General features: G+C 38.2%; 1 long non-coding RNA gene across 1 annotated transcript in view; it reads right to left on the reverse strand.

Moving 5' to 3' along the window:
- Positions 1–633: 633 nt before the first annotated feature.
- The window catches only part of LOC308233981, a 43,340-nt gene continuing 25,424 nt past the window's right edge, over positions 634–18,549 (reverse strand). The window contains exon 3 of the long non-coding RNA XR_013959018.1: positions 634–1,073. This is a non-coding gene — a long non-coding RNA (uncharacterized lncRNA). The remainder of the gene's footprint in view (positions 1,074–18,549) is intronic.

An 18,549-nucleotide genomic window follows, 5' to 3' on the forward strand; every position in this document is an offset into this window, starting at 1 on the left:
ACTCAACTCCCTCGGTGCTTTCTGAGTCACTTCAGTTTAATTTATTTACCCTTTGGCTGACTGTCTTCGTATTTGAGCCCAACTGATGTTCGAGTATGTCATAATCACAGGCAATAAAACTGTGGTCCTCTATTTTCAACCTTGGAGCCAATGACATCCCATCTCTGAACTTAATGTTCTATGCTCTTGAGCCCTAAATTTCTGGTTACATTCTAATCCTGTAATCCTCTGAAACTGATGGTGATGTTTCATAATTTCAAGCTCAGCATTTTCTTACATGGAACTTTGCCATTAGTTTGCCAGAGGAGAGAGACTCTGTTTTGTTTCTGGGAGAACTAAAAGATGGAGAGAGATGGAGTATAAATGTAGAAATAGAGACAAAATGTAACTCACTCTTCAGTAGGACATTTTTTGAATTGGCTATTATTACTATGGTTGACTTTCAAAACAATTGCTCTCAAATATTTAACCAAAAATGTATAGTGAAAAATGGCTCAACTTCTTTGTTCGGTGGAATGTCAGTTGGAAGATATCTTGAATATACACCGTGTAAAAAAATATTTCTTGCCGAAACCGGTTTGGCTCAGTGGATAGAACATCAGCCTGCAGACTGAAAGGTCCCAGGTTCGATTCCGGTCAGGGGCATGTACCTTGGTTGCGGGCACATCCCCAGTAGGAGGTGTGCAGGAGGCAGCTGATCGATGTTTCTCTCTCATCGATGTTTCTAACTATCTCTCTCCCTTTCTCTCTGTAAAAAATCAATAAAATATATTTTTAAAAAAATAAAAAAAAATATTTCTTGGTTTTATAGGACGCATAAGTTGTCAAGCACCAGCTGAAATTCTTCTTGAAATAAACAAAAAACAACACCAAGGTTTGAGATTCTTCTTCAACCAGCACAAGGAAAATTAAAAATTCTAACCGGGTTCTCTGAAGATGACACATTTTTTCATGTAGAGAAAAACAATGACCATAAATAAATAAAATCAAAACTATCTTGATGTTATTAGTCTTAGAGGAAAATTCCCTGGAACTTAGGCATCTCTTTAGATTCTTTCTTCAGCAGGAGACTCCTTCCAAAAAGAAAAGAAAAATAACAATTATATAGAATAATTACAGAACTCTGGTTGACAAGCCAAAAGGGACACTAGTTTTCTGGCTTTAAAATGGGCCCAGGTAAATCTGTCCAAATTCAGGTCTTCCTAGTAAATAAGATGTTACCTTTCCAAATACAAACTCCACCTGTTTCATTTCATAAACTGTAATGTCTAATACAATTTCCTTAAACATTACAAATAAAATATGATCTCCCTAGTACACGGCTCACTTCATGTAAAAAGGAGATGATTCATTAGTCAGGAACCTTGCAAAGAGCAGAGAGAATAGACAATGGTGCCTCCTGTCTGTGAGGACATGAGATTTTATACCAGAAAGATATCTGTGGAACGGACACTTGAAGGTCCATACCAGCTGCAAGGCATGGGTCCTGGCACTGCTTCCAACCCTATTCATCGCTGTCTTCTTGATGGGTGCTGGGTGACTCAGGGGCTTGGTTTTGGCACACACAGACTTTGTCCTCTGAATTTCAAAGGCAGTTGAGTTCAACAGCCACTGAACGGAGTGGTTCATGACTCAGGATACAACTGTTTGGTGGCCAAAGAGAAATGATGTTGCCATAATAATAGCCTGCAATCTGTTATCTCCTTCCTTCCTAAAATCTTCAAGATCACTGGAAGAACCCATCTTGAGATAGCAACTCTCAGGTAGAGAAGTGGAAATCAAATCCTAGAGAGACCCAGTCCCTCTAGTCCAGATCAGTATTCATACCCCCCTCCCCATCTCACCATCCCCCAAGTCAGAAGCAGAACTAGTCTGAAAGTCTCCTGGTGTGAATTACTGATAATTTAGGGAAGTGATTTTCCCTCCCCCCAACAAGTTCCTGTATCTCAAGGGAGATGGGTCATCCCAATCATCACCTGGTTTCTCAAACTGTCCAAATTAGGGACCGAAAATCTCCCTGAGTCATGCAGCAAATTTTGTCCACACTTGAAGGTCGCTTGAATATTGAAAAGATATACTGGGGTGGGGGGCAATGGGAGGATAAGGACACATATGTAATACCTTCATCAAAAAAGAAAAAATTTTAAAATAAATAAATAAAAAGAAAGAAAAGATATACTGGTGATTGAAGTTGATGAAATGGAAGATGCTAAAAGAGTCCAGTGTGAAAAATCTATGGACCAACAGCATGCCCATCTTTTCGATTGTCAAGCATCCTCCACCAGCACCAAACCCCAGGGAGGCTTTTATAGCTCACTGAAACTTAACAGGGAATTTTTTTTAGAGGACAGAGGAGTGAGGAAGAGACTAGAGGAGACATTAACCAAATCCTTCTCTGATATGAAGGAAGTGTAGAGGTTAAAAACGTAGGGTTTTGGATGCAGACTGCCTGGGATTAAATCCCAACGCCTCCTACCTATTAACATTGCAACCATGGGCAAGTTATACCGTCTCTTTATATCACAGTTTTCTAATCTGTAAAATGGGGATAAAACAGGCACATATCACAAAAGGTTGTTGTGTAGATTAAATAGTTAAAATATGTGAAACACAGAAAAATGCCCGACACGTGGTAGGCATTCAAAAATGTAGCTAATATTGCAGAAAGAGTTAAATTTTTTAAGTTTTAAATTACTTTCGTGCTGAGTATTATTTTTTAAAAACAAAGATTTTGACCCTTTCAGTGTGTCTTCCTACTTTTATATTCGCTTGGCTTCTCTTTTTCCTCTCCTAATACTTGTTTGCTCTCACTCATACTCTCACACACAAATACATAAAAGCATACAACCATACATACAAAAAAGCATTAAATCAAAGTTTGCAAATAACACCTTGAATTCCACATATCATTTCGGCCGTGCTCTTGGTCTATCAAAAATATATTTTGTTCACAAGCCTTGTCAGAGATACCCCATTTCTCATAGGTAATACTATAGCCATTTAAAATGGAGGTTTGTGAACAACTGAGAGTGAATCACTCAGTTGTACTAGAGACTTACATTTTCAGCCATGATGGCCTATTTAGTACCAAACTAGTCCTCCTGTTATAAACAAATATAAAACTGAAACAGTAGTTTTCAAACTCTAGACAACAATCAGAGAAGGAATGTGATCCTTGAGAAAAGGAAAATACATGATGTCAGCCCAATAATCACCTTCAGCCTTCTGCTAGAAACACCCTAGACTGTGATGCATAAAGGAGTAGCTTAAGCAAAGGGCAATGATCTCACTGAGCGGATGGGGTAAAGACTGAAGTTCAGCTTTGTGTATCAGGTACCAGAGAGAAAGAGGCTGTACACACACACACACACACACACACACACACACACACACACCACACACACACACGCAGAAAGAGAGCTCCAGAAATATGCATAAAAGTCTCTTTTAATATTTTACTGAACACTAAATTGTACATGTAGAAGGAAAGACTCGTGAGTCACGGCAGAGAATAATTACTGAGGAATTGTGAGCTGAACAAAGATTCCAAAGATTGTATAAGGCTTGGAGACATTGGAGAATTGATCAGATAGATTCAATTCAATTAAAATTTCAGACTCACTGTACATACTGGGCATTCAATTAAAATTTCAGAAAGGCAAATTCTTAGGAGTAGGGTTTTTCTAGCTCTACAATAAGGGTTACTTTATACTTTCCCTAAAAACTTTTAGCACAAGCCTCAAGAAGATCAAGCTAGTCTGTGAGCAAGTTAACTATCAACAGAACAAAAGTCAAGACTCTTCAAAAGAAGACAGGTAAATCCAGTTTTGTGACAATGTAAAATCCACAATATCCAATAAAAACAGTGAAAAAAATTACTATCTATGTAAAAAAAACACATAAAAAAATGTGACCTATAACCAAGGGGAAAATACATTTAAAAGAAATAGACCCAGAGATAGCTCAGATGTTGGAATTAGTAGACAAAAACTTTAAAACATATCAAGAATTTAAAGCAAACTAGACATAATAGGTGAACAGATAAGGAATCTCAGTACAAAAACAGAAACTATAAAAAGAACCAAACAAAAATTCTAAAAGTAAAAATTATTATATCTGAAATTAAAAAAATTTACTGAGTGAGTTTAATAGCAAATTGGACAGTACAAAAGAAGAAATCAAAGAACTTGAAGCACAGGAAGTAAAAAAGACTGAAAAAATGAATAGATCCCAGAAACAATATAAAATGGTCCAATACAGGTATAACTGGAGTCCCAGAGGAGAGGAAAGAGAAATTGAGTCAGAAAAAAAGTATTTGAAGAGTCAGTGACCAACTTTCTCCCCACATCTGATGAAAAATGTCAACCCAAAGATAGCAGAAAGTTAACAAATCTCAAGAAGCAGATACAAACAAAACAACAAGAACCTTGTAAATGGCAAAGTTTGTTGCTGAAATCAATGGTAAATATAGGAATCTCTAAAAAATAGCCAGACAATTATATACAGAGGAACAAAATTTAAAATATTTCTTTTTCATCAGAAACAACGAACGTCATAATTCAATGGAATGATATTTTTAAAGTGCTGAAATGTATAAAAGAAAAACTCACCAATTGAGAATTCAATCTCCAGTGAAAATCTCTGAAAAAACTAAAGGCAAAATAACAACTATTTTTAGGTAAACGAAAGCTGAGCTAATTTAGCAGACCAGAACTATAAGAAATGATAAAGGAAGTTCCTCAGGCTGAAGGAAAATTGCATACACAAAGGTACAAAGAGCATCATATATGTATGTGGATAAATATAAGAATTTTTGTTCCCTAATTTCATAATTCCTTAAAAGTAATTGTGTAAAAGTATGGTTTATAATATATGCAGAAATAAAATACATAATAATGTCACATTGTAAAATTCTTAGAATGTATATGAAATGGCATTATAAGTTAAGAATGCAAATAATTCCTAGACAAACCAGAAAAAATGAAAATCAAACAGACGTAGTTAAAGCTCATAGAGGAGATAAAATAGTAGCAGAAAATTCTGAATTATTATAAAAGAAGGCAGAAAATAGGAACAAAGACTGAGGGACATATTGAAAACAAGTAGCAAGATGGTAGACTTAAACTCAACAACTATGTTAAATGTAAATTGATTAAAAACTCCAATAAAAAGGCAGTTATTGTCATACTGGAATGAAAACAAGACCTTAATATATGCTAAAGAGTTGCACTTTAAAAAGAAACAAAAGATTCATTAAAAGAAAAAAGAATGGGAAAAGACATAAAACAGAGACACTAAACACAAAGCTAAAGCGATATTTAAATTAGATGATATTAATATCTGACAATATGAACAGAAATAAAAAAGAATATTTCATAATAAGTTTAAGTCATTGAGAAGAAACAATGATCCTAAATGAGTATGCATCTAATAACAGTGCCTCAAAATACATGAAACACAAACAGAACTAACGGGAGAAATAGACAGATGCATAATTATTGTTAGATTTGAACTCTCCTATCTCAGTAATTGACAGAGCAAGTAGATGGAAAATTAGTGAGATAAGATTTGAACAATAGTATGAACCAAATGAATCAAGTTAACACTACTGAATGCTAGATCCAAGAACTTCAGAATACATTTTTTTCAAGTGCTCAGGGAATGCTCACTAAGAACACATATGGGGTCATAAAACAAGCTTCAATAATTCTCAAAGGATTAAAATCATATATGGTATGTTATCTGACCACAAAAGAATTAAATTATAAATTATCAGCAAAAAGAGACCTAAAATATCCCTAAATTCATCTAATTTGAAATAAATTACAATTTTTTAAAAAATCACATATGAAAAGGCACATTTAAAATCATGTGAAGGATTCAGCTAAAGCAGTGCTGAGACGGAAGTTTAGAGCTTTACTTACAAATATTAGAAGAGAGAAAAAATTAAAAATAAACGATTTGAGAAGCTAGAAAAAGAAGAGGAAATTAAAGCCAAAATATATGGGAATAAAAATAATATTAATAAATAACATAAATTAATAAAATAGAAAAGAAAATAATTGGTTCTTTGAGAAAGATTAATAAAATGAATATATTCTTTGGGTAGAATGATCAAGAAAAATACAAATTAACAACATAATGAAAGAGGGGCATCACTACAGATCTTTCAAACATTAAAAGGATAATAAAAGATTATTATGAACAACTTTATGCCAATAAATTTGAAATTTTAGTTGAAATAGAATTTGTGTCCTAGATAGTTAGAAGAAGAACTTGAAAATCCAAATAACCCTATATCATCTACCTATGTGGGAAGAATTAAAAAATCTTCCCCAAAGAAAACTCCAGGCTGAGAGAGTTTCACTGGTGAATTCTACCCAACATTTAAAAAATATTATAAGCCCTAACCTGTTTGGCTCAGTGGATAGAGCGTCGGCCTGCAGTCAAGGGCAAGTACCTTGGTTGCGGGCATATCCCCAGGGGGGTGGTGTGCAGGAGGCAGCTGATCGATGTTTCTCTCTCATTGATGTTTCTAACTCTCTGTCCCTCTCCCTTCCTCTCTGTAAAAAATCAGTAAAATATATTCAAAAAAAAATATATATATATATAAAATAATGCCAATCTTATATAAATTCTTTCAGAAAACAGAGGAGGAGGGACTATTTCCCAATTAACTTTATGAAGCCAGCATGACCCTGATAATAGCCAAGGACATTATAAGAAAAGAAAATTATAATAACTCTCTTGAACATAGACAAAAATAATTAACAAAATATTAGCAAACTAAATTCAACAATAAATAAAAAATATATTAGGACCAAATATAGCTTATTCCTGGAGTGTAATATTGATCTTATATTTGAACATCAATGTAATTCCTTACATTTACAAAATAAAGGAAAACAGTTGCATGATCATTTCAATATATGCAGAAAAAGAACTTAACAAAACGCAATGATCATAAGAATAAAAAACTACAACCAGTTTTAGTAAACTAGGGATGAAGGAGACTTCCATAACCTGATTAATAGCATTTATGAGTAACCTACAACTAATTTCCCACACCGCACTAAGTTTTAGGACAAGGTAAGAATGTCTGCTTTCACCATTTCTCAACATTGTACTGAGTGTCCTCATCAGGGCAATAAAGGAAAAAAATAAAAGAATCAAAAGCCACAAAGTTTAAGGGGAAAAAAGGAGAAGACTTTTTATTTATGGATGACATCAGTACTAGAAACAAGGTCCAGACCCAGTCATATTGTGCACCATGTCTTCGGTCACCAAACCACATAACCAAATGGACAACTGCCAGGAAATCCCCCTAATATTGTGAGCCTGATGTTTCAGGATTTAGTCCAAAGCCAGGGCAACGGACATTACTATTAAGGAACTGTTTTCGCAGTGGAAAGAATCCTGAGCTAGAAACACCCTACTACTGGATTTGCCAGTAAGAAACTCTGTGACTTTGATCAGTCACTTCACCTCATCTTTGCCTCTATCATTTCATCTGTAAAATGGGAAAGTTAATAATTTCTGATCCTAAGATTCCAATTTTGGTCCTGAATAGGCAGATACTTGTTCTTAGGATTCTAGCCCTAGACAAAATTTGGGCAGTGAGAGCAATGCTCCATCATTCCCAGGTTGCTGAGAACACAGAAACCCTAGACCCCATGAGCTGTAGCTCAAAAATACATCAAAGATATATATGCTTCCCACCATTGCCCACTGTCATCTCTCATTTGTTATTGCCTTTTAATTGGTCTCCCTGTTTACTTTTTGCTTTTCTTCAATCCATCCTGCACCATCAGCCAGAGATATTTTTAAATGATTTTTTAACTATAATAGTTGATATACAATATTATATAAGTTTCATGTGTACAACACAGTAGTTAGACATTTATATAACTTATGGAGTGATCACCCCAATAAGTCTAGTACCTGACACCATACATAGTTACTACAATATTATTGACTATATTCCCTATACTTTACATCCCCATGACTATTCTGTAACTACCAATCTGTACTTTTTTTCTCGGTCAGGAAACTCAGGTTTATTGAGATTAAGGTGAACAAATTCTAAATCATTGATTTATGAACCTTGAAAGCAAACTGTGAAGCTTCAGATTTTAAGAATGTGAGGAATAATTAAAAGATGGCCTAAATTATAAAATTGTTTGGCTCAACTTTGTTATCAAAGGCTATTTCTTTTTGACGCACCACCTTGATATAAATATATGCAGTTGTACAAAATTTATTTGAAGAATGACAAGCATCATCTTTTGACTATCATGTAGTATGAGCCCCAATGAACCTGTGGTGTGAATCCTAATGTGGTTGCAGAAAGAGTACATATTGATTCAATGCAAAATACAACACCGCCCTCAACTTTACTCTCCCTACGATGCCACTTTTTAATAGCTATTTTCTTTATTTTTCTTTTTTATTAAATTTATTGGGGTGACATTGGTTAATAAAATTATATATAGGTTTCAGGAGTACAATTCTATAATACATCATTTCTATATTGTATTACATGTTCCCTACTCTAAGTCAAGTCTCCTTCCATCACCATTTATCCCCCCTTTAACCTCTCCCACCTCCTCCGACTGCCTTTATCTCTGGCAATCACCATACTATTGTCTGTGTCTGAGGTTTTTTTCTTAATCCCTTCACCTTTTTCACCATCTGCCTAACCCTACTCCCATAGCCAAAGAAATATTTTTAAGACTATATCAGAACATCTCATTCTTCTGCTTAAAACCCTCAATGGCTTGCTCATTGCTCTTGGAATTAAACCCAAATTCTTCACTGAAGCTAATAAGGCCTAAAAATGTGGCTCTTCACCCAGGTTTCATAGAGACTGCTCTCGACCACCCTATCTAAAGTAGACACATACTTTGCCCTGCTTAACTCTCTTTCATTTTAGCCATTTTCATTTTCTTCATTCCCCAATGCAATCAGTAATTTTCCTATTTATACATTATCTACTTCCTTCACTAGACTTTATGTCTTTTGTTCACAGCTGCTTCCCTTTGTCTGGAGCAGTGTCTGGGATATAGTAGATGCTCAATGTACCTTTTTGAATGAATGAACAAGCTCCATTTTATCAGACTATACAGTATATAGTGCTTGAGTTGCCATTGAACTAGCCTGCCTCTGGGTTAGCCGAGACCAAACCAGACTTTTCCCAGTATACCTCTTAAAGCAAGTAAATGAAATTGTACTAAGCACAATATATTTATTAACTATCACCTAAGCACTTGTTATGTGGATGCAGAAAATAAGGCAAGATTCCTACGCAGTAGGACTTACAATATAATGATGAACACAGACCAATAATAATTATTATTGTTACAATATTACAACATTCTAATAATTATTAGAATAATAGTTACAATTTTAATACCTACAATTTCATGAATACTTTCCAGATTTCAAGGTACTTTCATATGAACTATATAATTTAATACCAAGAAAGTGGCTCTCTTTTCCCGTCATTATTTTTAAACAGAAAGGAATCAGACAAAGAAAAGATAAAGGTACCCTAAAAATAATTTTGGGAGAAACCAAGATGGCGGCATAGGTAAGCACCTAAACTGCTGCCTCGCACAACAATTTCAAAACTACAACTAAAAGACAGAATGGACACCATCCAGAACCACAGGAAAGCTGGCTGAGTGAAAATTCTACAACTAGAAGGAAAGAGAAAAGCTCACAGAGAATTGGAGGTATGGCAAAGGGTCTTTGTGTGCGCAGAGAGGAAGGGTGGCTGAGAGCCTGGCTGACTTTCTCTGGCGGAAGGGGGAAGGAAGCCCCCGACTGCACTGAACCCCAGTTCTGACTGCACTGAACCCCAGTCCCGGGTGAAACCCCGTGGACCCAGGCTCATACAGGGGGCGTCTGGACTGTCAGGTAGAGAGAAAGGCACCCGGAGACTCGGAGACCCGGGGGAGACCTGGGGGAGCCCTGGTGGGCAGGGGTCTGGAGAAGCACGTGCCAGTGTGCACAAAGGCTGCGGAGGTTGCCACAGGCTTTCCCTAGCAGAAGGGAGTCGGAAGCACCTGACTGCACTGAACCCCAGTTCTGACTGCACTGAACCCCAGTTCCAGGCGAGCCCCTGGGGACCCACGCTCTTATTGAAGGGAATCTGGACTCTTGGGCGGAGACTCGGGAGCCAGGGAAGGCAGAGGTCTGAAGGCGCGTGTGTGCCAGTGCGCACAAAGGCTGCTGAGGTTGCCACAGGCTTTCCCTAGTGGAAGGGAAGTCAGAAGCTCCTGACTGCACTGAGCCCCAGTTCTGACTGCACTGAACCCCAGTTCCAGGTGAGCCCCTGGGACCCACGCTCTTGTTGGGGGAATCTGGACTCTCGGGCGGAGACTTGGGAGCTAGGGAAGACAGAGGTCTGAAGGCGCGCGTGTGCGCGCACAAGGGCAAGCTGACTGGAAGCCAAGACTGTCTGCTCTGCCCTGAGACTCCACCCCATCCAAACTAAGCACAGAGGCTATTGCAATTTGCCAAGTCTAATCCTATAAGGCTGTCTCCAGCACCGAACTTCTCCCAGCGTAGACACAGCTGATCCTCACAGCCAACTGGCCTGGAGGTCAATTCCTCCCAGTGATACCAACAACAATCAAGACTTACTACAACAAGGCTGTACACACAGTCCACAAAGGGGTGCACCAAGAGTGTCCACCTCAGGTTAACTGGGAAGGCCAACCCACTGGGCCATATAGGAAACCTAGCACACAAATCTACCCTACCAACTCAGGGAAGCAGCAAAAATGTGGCGTCAAAGAAACAGATCACAAATGAAAGAAATGGAGGAAAACAAACGACTGGATATAGAATTCAAAACCACGGTTATAAGGCTTTTCAAGAATATCCTAGAAAAGGCCGATAAATATAATGAGACCCTTGAAGATATGAAAAAGGACCAACTAGAAATTAAACATACACTGACTGAAATAAAAAATATTATACAGAGACCCAACAACAGACTAGAGGAACACAAGAATCAAGTCAAAGAATTGAAATACAAAGAAGCAAAAAACACTCAACTGAAAAAGCAAAAAGAAAAAAAAATCCAAAAAGTTGAAGATAGTGTAAGAAGCCTCTGGGACAACCTCAAGTGTACCAACATCAGAATTATGGGGGTGCCAGAAGAAGAGAGAGAACAAGATACTGAAACCTATTTGAAGAAATAATGACCAAAAAACTTCCCCCACCTGGTGAAAGAAATAGACTTACAAGTCCAGGAAGCACACAGAACCCCAAACAAAAGGAATCCAAAGAGGACCACACCAAGACACATCATAATTAAAATGCCAAGAGCAAAAGACAAAGAGAGAATCTTAAAAGCAGCAAGAGAAAAACAGTTAATTACCTACAAGGGAGCACCCATACGATTGTCAGCTGATTTCTCAACAGAAACCATGCAGGCCAGACGGGAGTGGCAAGAAATTTTCAAAGTGATGAATAGCAAGAACCTACAACCAAGATTACTCTACCCAGCAAAGCTATCATTCAGAATTGAAGGGCAGATAAAGAGCTTCACAGATAATAAAAAGCTAAAGGAGTTCATCACCACCAAACCAGTATTATATGAAATGCTGAAAGGTATTCTGAAAGAAAAGGAGGAAGAAAAAAGTAAAGATAAAAATTATGAACAACAAATACATATCTATCAACAAGTGAACCTAAAAATCAAGTGAATTAAAAACCTGAGGAACAGAATAATCTGGTGAATATAATAGAATCAGGGGCATAGAAAGGGAGTGGACTGATAATTCTCAGGGGGAAAGGGGTATGGGGGTGTTCAGGAAGAGACTGGACAAAAATCATACACCTATGGATGAGGACAGTGGGGGGGAGGTAAGGGCAGAAGGTGGGGTGGGAACCGGGTGGAGGGGAGCTATGGGGGGGAAAAGGAGAAACAATTGTAATAATCTGAATAAAGATTTATTAAAAAAAAAAAAGAAAAGAAAAGATAAAGGTACCCTGACATAGTGGAAGAAACATGGGGTTTGGAGTTCCCTAGAAGACTATACTCATCACTTTAAAATATACTAATGATGATAATAATATAAGTAACATTTTAGTAAGAACCTACTCTGAGTCCAAGCAGGACTAACTTATGCCATACAATTAACTTGGAGTCAGTATATAATGGGGAACCTTGGGAAAGTAACCCAGCCCCTTTCGATCCCAGTTTCTCATCCCTAAAATGCTAAAAATTTACATGGTTGTTGACAGAGTTGGAAATAATTTGTAATGGGTAGTTGGTAAATGGGAGGAACTGAAAGTATGAATTACTGTTTTTAATAATTATCCCAAATCAGATGCCTTAGAGCTATATTGATCACTGGGGAGAACTGTATCCTTGCCAGACCAGAATCAGTGAGGCTCCATGACCAATATGGGAGTCTGCAGTCACAAAGGATTAAAACAAAACAAAATAAAACTACTGGCAATTCTGTTAAACATAAATTTTTCAGAGTAAATTCGTAATTCTAGTATTTTATTTACATGTTGAACAAATGAATGTTGCTGAGCTGCCACAAAACTGGCCCTAAGCAAGAACTCATCGACCAATGTGGAGCTGGGGGAAGGGAGGGCCTCATAAAAGGAGTGTCATTTGAGCTGGCCTGAAAGGATGGATAAAATTTGCCTGTGGGGTAATGAAGTTATCCCTATGGGAGGGCTAATTCAAAAGCACAGGATAACACGAAATATTTGGGATCCCATCTACATATAAAGTAGATTCACTTTTCTGGCACTGCTTGTTGTTGTTGCTCTTTAAAAAAAAAAAAAGATATTACAATAATTTGCATTCCCTAAGCAAGTCAATTAAAGATATCAAAGGTTTTTCTAGAGGTTTTTTGTGTGTGTGTGTCAGGAAGAAGACAGGCTAAATGTCATGGACTGACATATTATAGATCAAATAGGCACATAGATAACAGAAAATCAAATATACTAGGTTTTAGGAAGGACCAAATTTCAAACCCTTGGAACACTGGACTTCCCTAATGAATTTCCAAGAAAATGTGATCATTGTCTGCCAAGTGGCACTCTCTAACGTGCAAAAATGATGCCCACAGGAGGAAAAACACCATGTTCCTCTAGAAGACCTTATATATTCTCAGATATCATGAGCAATTAAGAGTGGGTGCACACATCAGTGTATTCACGCAGGTCCATGTACACGTTCCACTGATGGACTTAGCAGTGAGGAAAAATATCACTTTTGGTAGCATTAATTTAAAGATGCCCAAGAACAAAATTTTCCAAAGATCTGCCCTGCTGCTCAAGGTCCACCAAAAGCATCTTGTAACATCTTATTTCCTGAAGAGGAATTCCTCTGTAATGAGCCCCTACCATATACTAGTCATATATATAACCATGACAATGAGTTAAGCATTGTCATCTCCATTTCACATATGAGAACTCAGGTACAGGCCACTCAGCTCGTAAGTGTCAGAGCCAGAATTTCAACCCACGTCTCTGTCTCCATTAGGCTTCCTCCTAAGTACCCTGTACCTACCAATACTTCCTAAGACTCCTACTGAGCTAGTTGTCTGAAACCAATAATTGATGAACTTACACTATGTGGACCCCTGTCTGCTTACCAGTTTGCCTTTAGTAACAACAGTCATTAACCACCAATAATGTTTCAGACATTACGTCGGATGCTGGAGTAGATGCATCAATGTACATGGGTTTAGAGATCTCATCATGTAGGCAGGAACTCAGTTTTAGCTGGTTCTCTGTGATGCCAAATTATTTTTTTAATCCCTTTATATCTGAATCAACCTACCCAAATAATAAGGGAGCAATCCAAGTAGCTAAAAGAGAAAAATACATTGAGAAAGGAATCCTTTAAAGGAAAAGAGGTAGGAAAATCATATTAAAATTTTTTGTTATATAAAATATATATATATTTTATTTCAGACAGGAAGGAAGAGAAACATAGAAACATAAATGATGAGAATCATTGATTGGCTGCCTCCTACACGCCTCCTACTGGGGATCGAGCCTGCAAAGGGGGCATGTGCCCTGACTGGGAATAGAACCATGACCTCCTGGTTCATAGGTTGACACTCAACCACTGAGCAACACCAGCTGGGCAGGATATAAAACCCTCTTTCTATCCCTTACTACCAGCCTTTCAGAAAGAAGCAGATAAAAATGTGCAATCATAGGTAATGGACTTAAACTTTCCAGATAATTCCTGTTCTGAGTCTATCTAAGAGTTGCTCATAAGGACCATATCAAAATCTTGATGATGCAAGTCATATAGTACAACCCTCTCATTTTACAAGTGGGGAAATAGTTCCAGAGAGAGAAAGTGACTTGCTTAAACTGTCAGGGCTGGTTAGTAGCAGATCTAGGATTAGAATCCATGACTTTTTGCCAAGTTGGGAGCTGTCTTCACTGATCAGGGGTACTGGGATAAGAAATTAGATATATACTGAATTATATCATCATGGTTTAACATGTGTAAAGGATTTCACTGTTCTAAAAAGGCAAAGTACATACATTATCTCCACTATTCTGGTATTCTAAACCTCAGAGGGCCCCATGAGGCAGTAAGGGGAAATACTATTATTCTTATTTTACTTATGAGGAAAAGTGAAACTCAGAGGAGTCATCAGATTTTCCCACTATCACACAGCATAAAGAGACAGAGCAGAGATTCAGGTTTCTAACTCCAGTCCACTACTCTCAAAACTCCTACACACTGAGTTGGGGGTAGGGGTAGACAGAGAAAGGGAATAAAACACAAAAACCAGCTCTTTGAGAACTAGCAGAAGGACCTTACAGGCCTGGCTTCATTTGGAAATGAGGTGTTCCTCAATAGAGGCACTTTCTCAGGTAACTGAAGCAGACCAGTTAAGAGTCTCACGCCCTTGTTTTAACTCTCATTTCAACTGCTTTGATTGCAAGGCCTTCCAAAGTGCTTCACTATGTGGAACAACTTCTCTGAAAAGCAATGAGGCAATAATTTAGTCTCAGAAATTATTAGGGATCTTCACAAAGACTTAGCTACAAATATTTTCATTGCTGCATTAGCTACAATAGCCAAAACACATTTTTTAAGTTGAAAATTTTCCAACAATAAGGGACTGGTCTAATGTATCATGAGACATGCATGTATTGTAGTTCTACTCAGCCACTTAAAATTATGTTGTAGTGAATAGATATTACATGAAAAACTCTTTTCTCAATATGTTAAGTGAAAAAAATGCATATTTAAGCTTCATTTTGTAAAACAAACTATACACAGATGCACACACTATGGTGCTATCTCTGAGTGATAAGATTCTGAGTATTTTTTTCTTATTTTCAATTAAGTGTACTTTCTATTTTTTCCCAAAGAAATACCATTGTTCTTTAAATTAAGAAAATGTTATTTTTACTTTTTAAAAATACATATGTCATGCAACTCAATAGCAAAAATACCCAAACAATTAAAAAATGGGCAGAGAATTTGACATTTTTCCAAAGAAAACATATGGATGGTCAACAGGTACATAAAAATGTGCTCAAATCACTAATCATCAGGGGAATGCAAATCAAAGCCACAGTGAGATATCACCTAACACCTGTTAGAATGGCTATTTTTAAAAAGACCAAAAAAAAAAAAATAACAGGTATTTTCAAGAATGTGGAGGAAAAAAGAATCCTTGGTGGAAATGTAAATTGGTATAGCCACTATGGAAAACAGTATGGAGGTTCCTCAAAAAGTAGAACTACGATATGACTCAGCAATTCCACTTCTGGGTATTTATCTGAAGGAAATGAAAACACTAATATGAAAAAAATATCTGCACTCCTATGTTCATTGCAGCATTATTTACAACTAGAGGCCCGGTGCATGAAATTTGTGCATGGGGTGGGGGGGAGGGGTTATTCAACCCCTGGTATAGAGTTTCCTCAAAAAACCTCTCCAATCCTGGGACCCCTTGGGGGATGTCCAACTGCTGGTTTAGGCCCAATACTGGGGATCGGGCCTAAACCAGCAGTTATACATCCCTCTCCCAATCCTGGACTGCTGGCTCCTAATCGTTCACCTGCCTGCCTGCCTGGTTGCCCCTAACTGCGCCCCCCCCCCCCCCCGCCGGCCTGATTGTCCCTCACTGCCTCTGCGTGCCGGCCTGAACGCCCCTAACTTCCCCCTGCTGCTGGTCTGGTCACCCCTAACTTCCCCCCGCTGCCGGCCAGGTTGCCCCAACTCTCCCTCTCTGCTGGCCTGGTTGCTCCTAACTTCCCCCTCTGCTAGCCTGGTCACCCCTTACTACCCCCCCGGCCGGCCTGGTCACCCCCAACTGCCCCCCCACCAGCCTAGTCACCGCTCACTGCCCCCTAATCACCCCCAACTTCCCCCTGCCAGCTGGTCACCCCCAACTGCACCCCCCCCCGGCCGGCCTGGTCACCCCACACAGCCTGCTTGTTCAGTCGTTTGGTCATCCCTCACTAACCCTTCTGCCAGCCTGGTCGTAGGCAGCCATCTTGTGAGGGTGTGATGGTCAATTTGCATATTACCTCTTTATTATATAGGATAGCCAAGATAATAGGAGCAACCTCAGTATCCATTGCTAGATGACTGGATAAAGAAGATGTGGTATACAATACCTTGGAATATTATTTGGCCATAAATGAGAAATAAATCCTGTCATTGCAACAACATGGATGGACCTTGAGGGCATATGCTAAGTGAAAGAAGTCAGGAAGAGAAATACATACTGTATGATCTAACTTTTTTGTGACATTTAAAACACACAAACAACCACCTCAGAAATAGAGGTGGGAGTTGGTGGGTTGGAAAAATGGGTGAAGTTGGTTAAAAGTACAAACTTCCAGTTATAAAACAAGTCCTGGGCTTAAACATAAGACAGGAAACCATAAAAATACTAGAGGAATCCACAGGCAGCAAAATCTCAGACATGTGCCAAAGCAATTTCTTCACTGATACTGCTCCTAGGCAATGGAAACTAAAGAGAAAATAAACAAATGGGACTACATCAAAATAAAAAGCTTTTGCATAGCAAAAGCAACCATCAACAAAACAACAAGAAAGCCCACTGCATGGGAGAACATATTTGCCAATGCTATCACTGATAAGGGTTTAATCTCCAACATTTACAGGGAACTCATACAACTTAACAAAAGGAAGTTAAACAATCCAATCAAAAAATGGGCAACGGACCTAAATAGATACTTTTCTAAAGAAGACAGAAGGAAAGCCAAGAGACATATGAAAACATGCTCAAAGTCACTAATCATCTGAGAGATGCAAATCAAAACAATAATGAGGTGCCATCTCACACCTGTCAGAATGGCTATCATCAACAAATCAACAAATGACAAGTGCTGGTGAGGATATGGAGAAAAAGGAACCCTCATGCACTGCTGGTGGGAATGCAGACTGGTGCAGCCACCGTGGAGAACAGTATAGAGCAGCCGTGGGCAAACTACGGCCCGTGGGCTGGATCCGGCCCGTTCGGCTGTTCTATCCGGCCTGCGGAGCCGAAAGAGCAGAGGGTTCTCTTGCTCTCCCCTCCGCTCCTTTACTTTGAATTTATATTAGTTCACACAAACACTCCATCCATGCTTTTGTTCTGGCCCTCCAGTCCAGTTTAAGAACCCATTGTGGCCCTCGAGTCAAAAAGTTTGCCCACCCCTGGTATAGAGTTTCCTCAAAAAACCAAAAATGGAACTCCCATTTGACCCAGTGATCCCACTTCTAGGAATATATCCCAAGAAACTAGAAACACCAATTAGAAAGGATATATGCACCTCTATGTTCATAGCAGCACAATTTACAATAGCTAAGATTTGGAAACAGCCTAAGTGCCCATCAGTAGATGAGTGGATTAAAAAACTGTGGTACATCTACACAATGGAATACTATGCTGCGGTAAAAAAGGAGTTCTTACCATTTGCAACAGCATGGATGGAACTGGAGAGCATTATGCTAAGTGAAATAAGCCAGTCAGAGAAAGATAAATATCACATGATCTCACTCATTTGTGGAATATAATGGACAACATAAACTGATGAACAAAAACAGATCCAGAGACAGAGAAACATAGATCAGACTGTCAAACCTCAGAGGGAAGGTAGGGGAGGTGGGGCTAGGGGGAGAGATCAACCAAAGGTCTTGTATGCATGATATAGGCCTAACCAATGGACACAGACAACAGGGGGGTGAGGTCATGAATGGGGGGAGGATGGGGAGATAATGGGGGGATAAGGACACATATGTAATAACTTAATCAATAAAGAAATTAAAAAAAATAAAAATAAATAAAACAAGTCCTGGGGATGTACAGTATGGTGACTATAGTTAATAATAGTGTATTGGAAGTTGTTAGGAGAGTAGATCTTAAAAATTCTCATCACACTCAAAAAGTGTAACTATGTGTAATGATGATGGTTACTGTGGTAATCATTTCACAATATATACATCTATCAAATCATGTTGTACAACTGAAACTAATAAAATATTATAAGTCAATTATATGTCAATTTAAAAAAAAGAAA

Source organism: Plecotus auritus (assembly GCF_963455305.1).
Source record: "Plecotus auritus genome assembly, chromosome: 9".
In the NCBI taxonomy this organism is placed as follows: Eukaryota; Metazoa; Chordata; class Mammalia; order Chiroptera; family Vespertilionidae; genus Plecotus; species Plecotus auritus.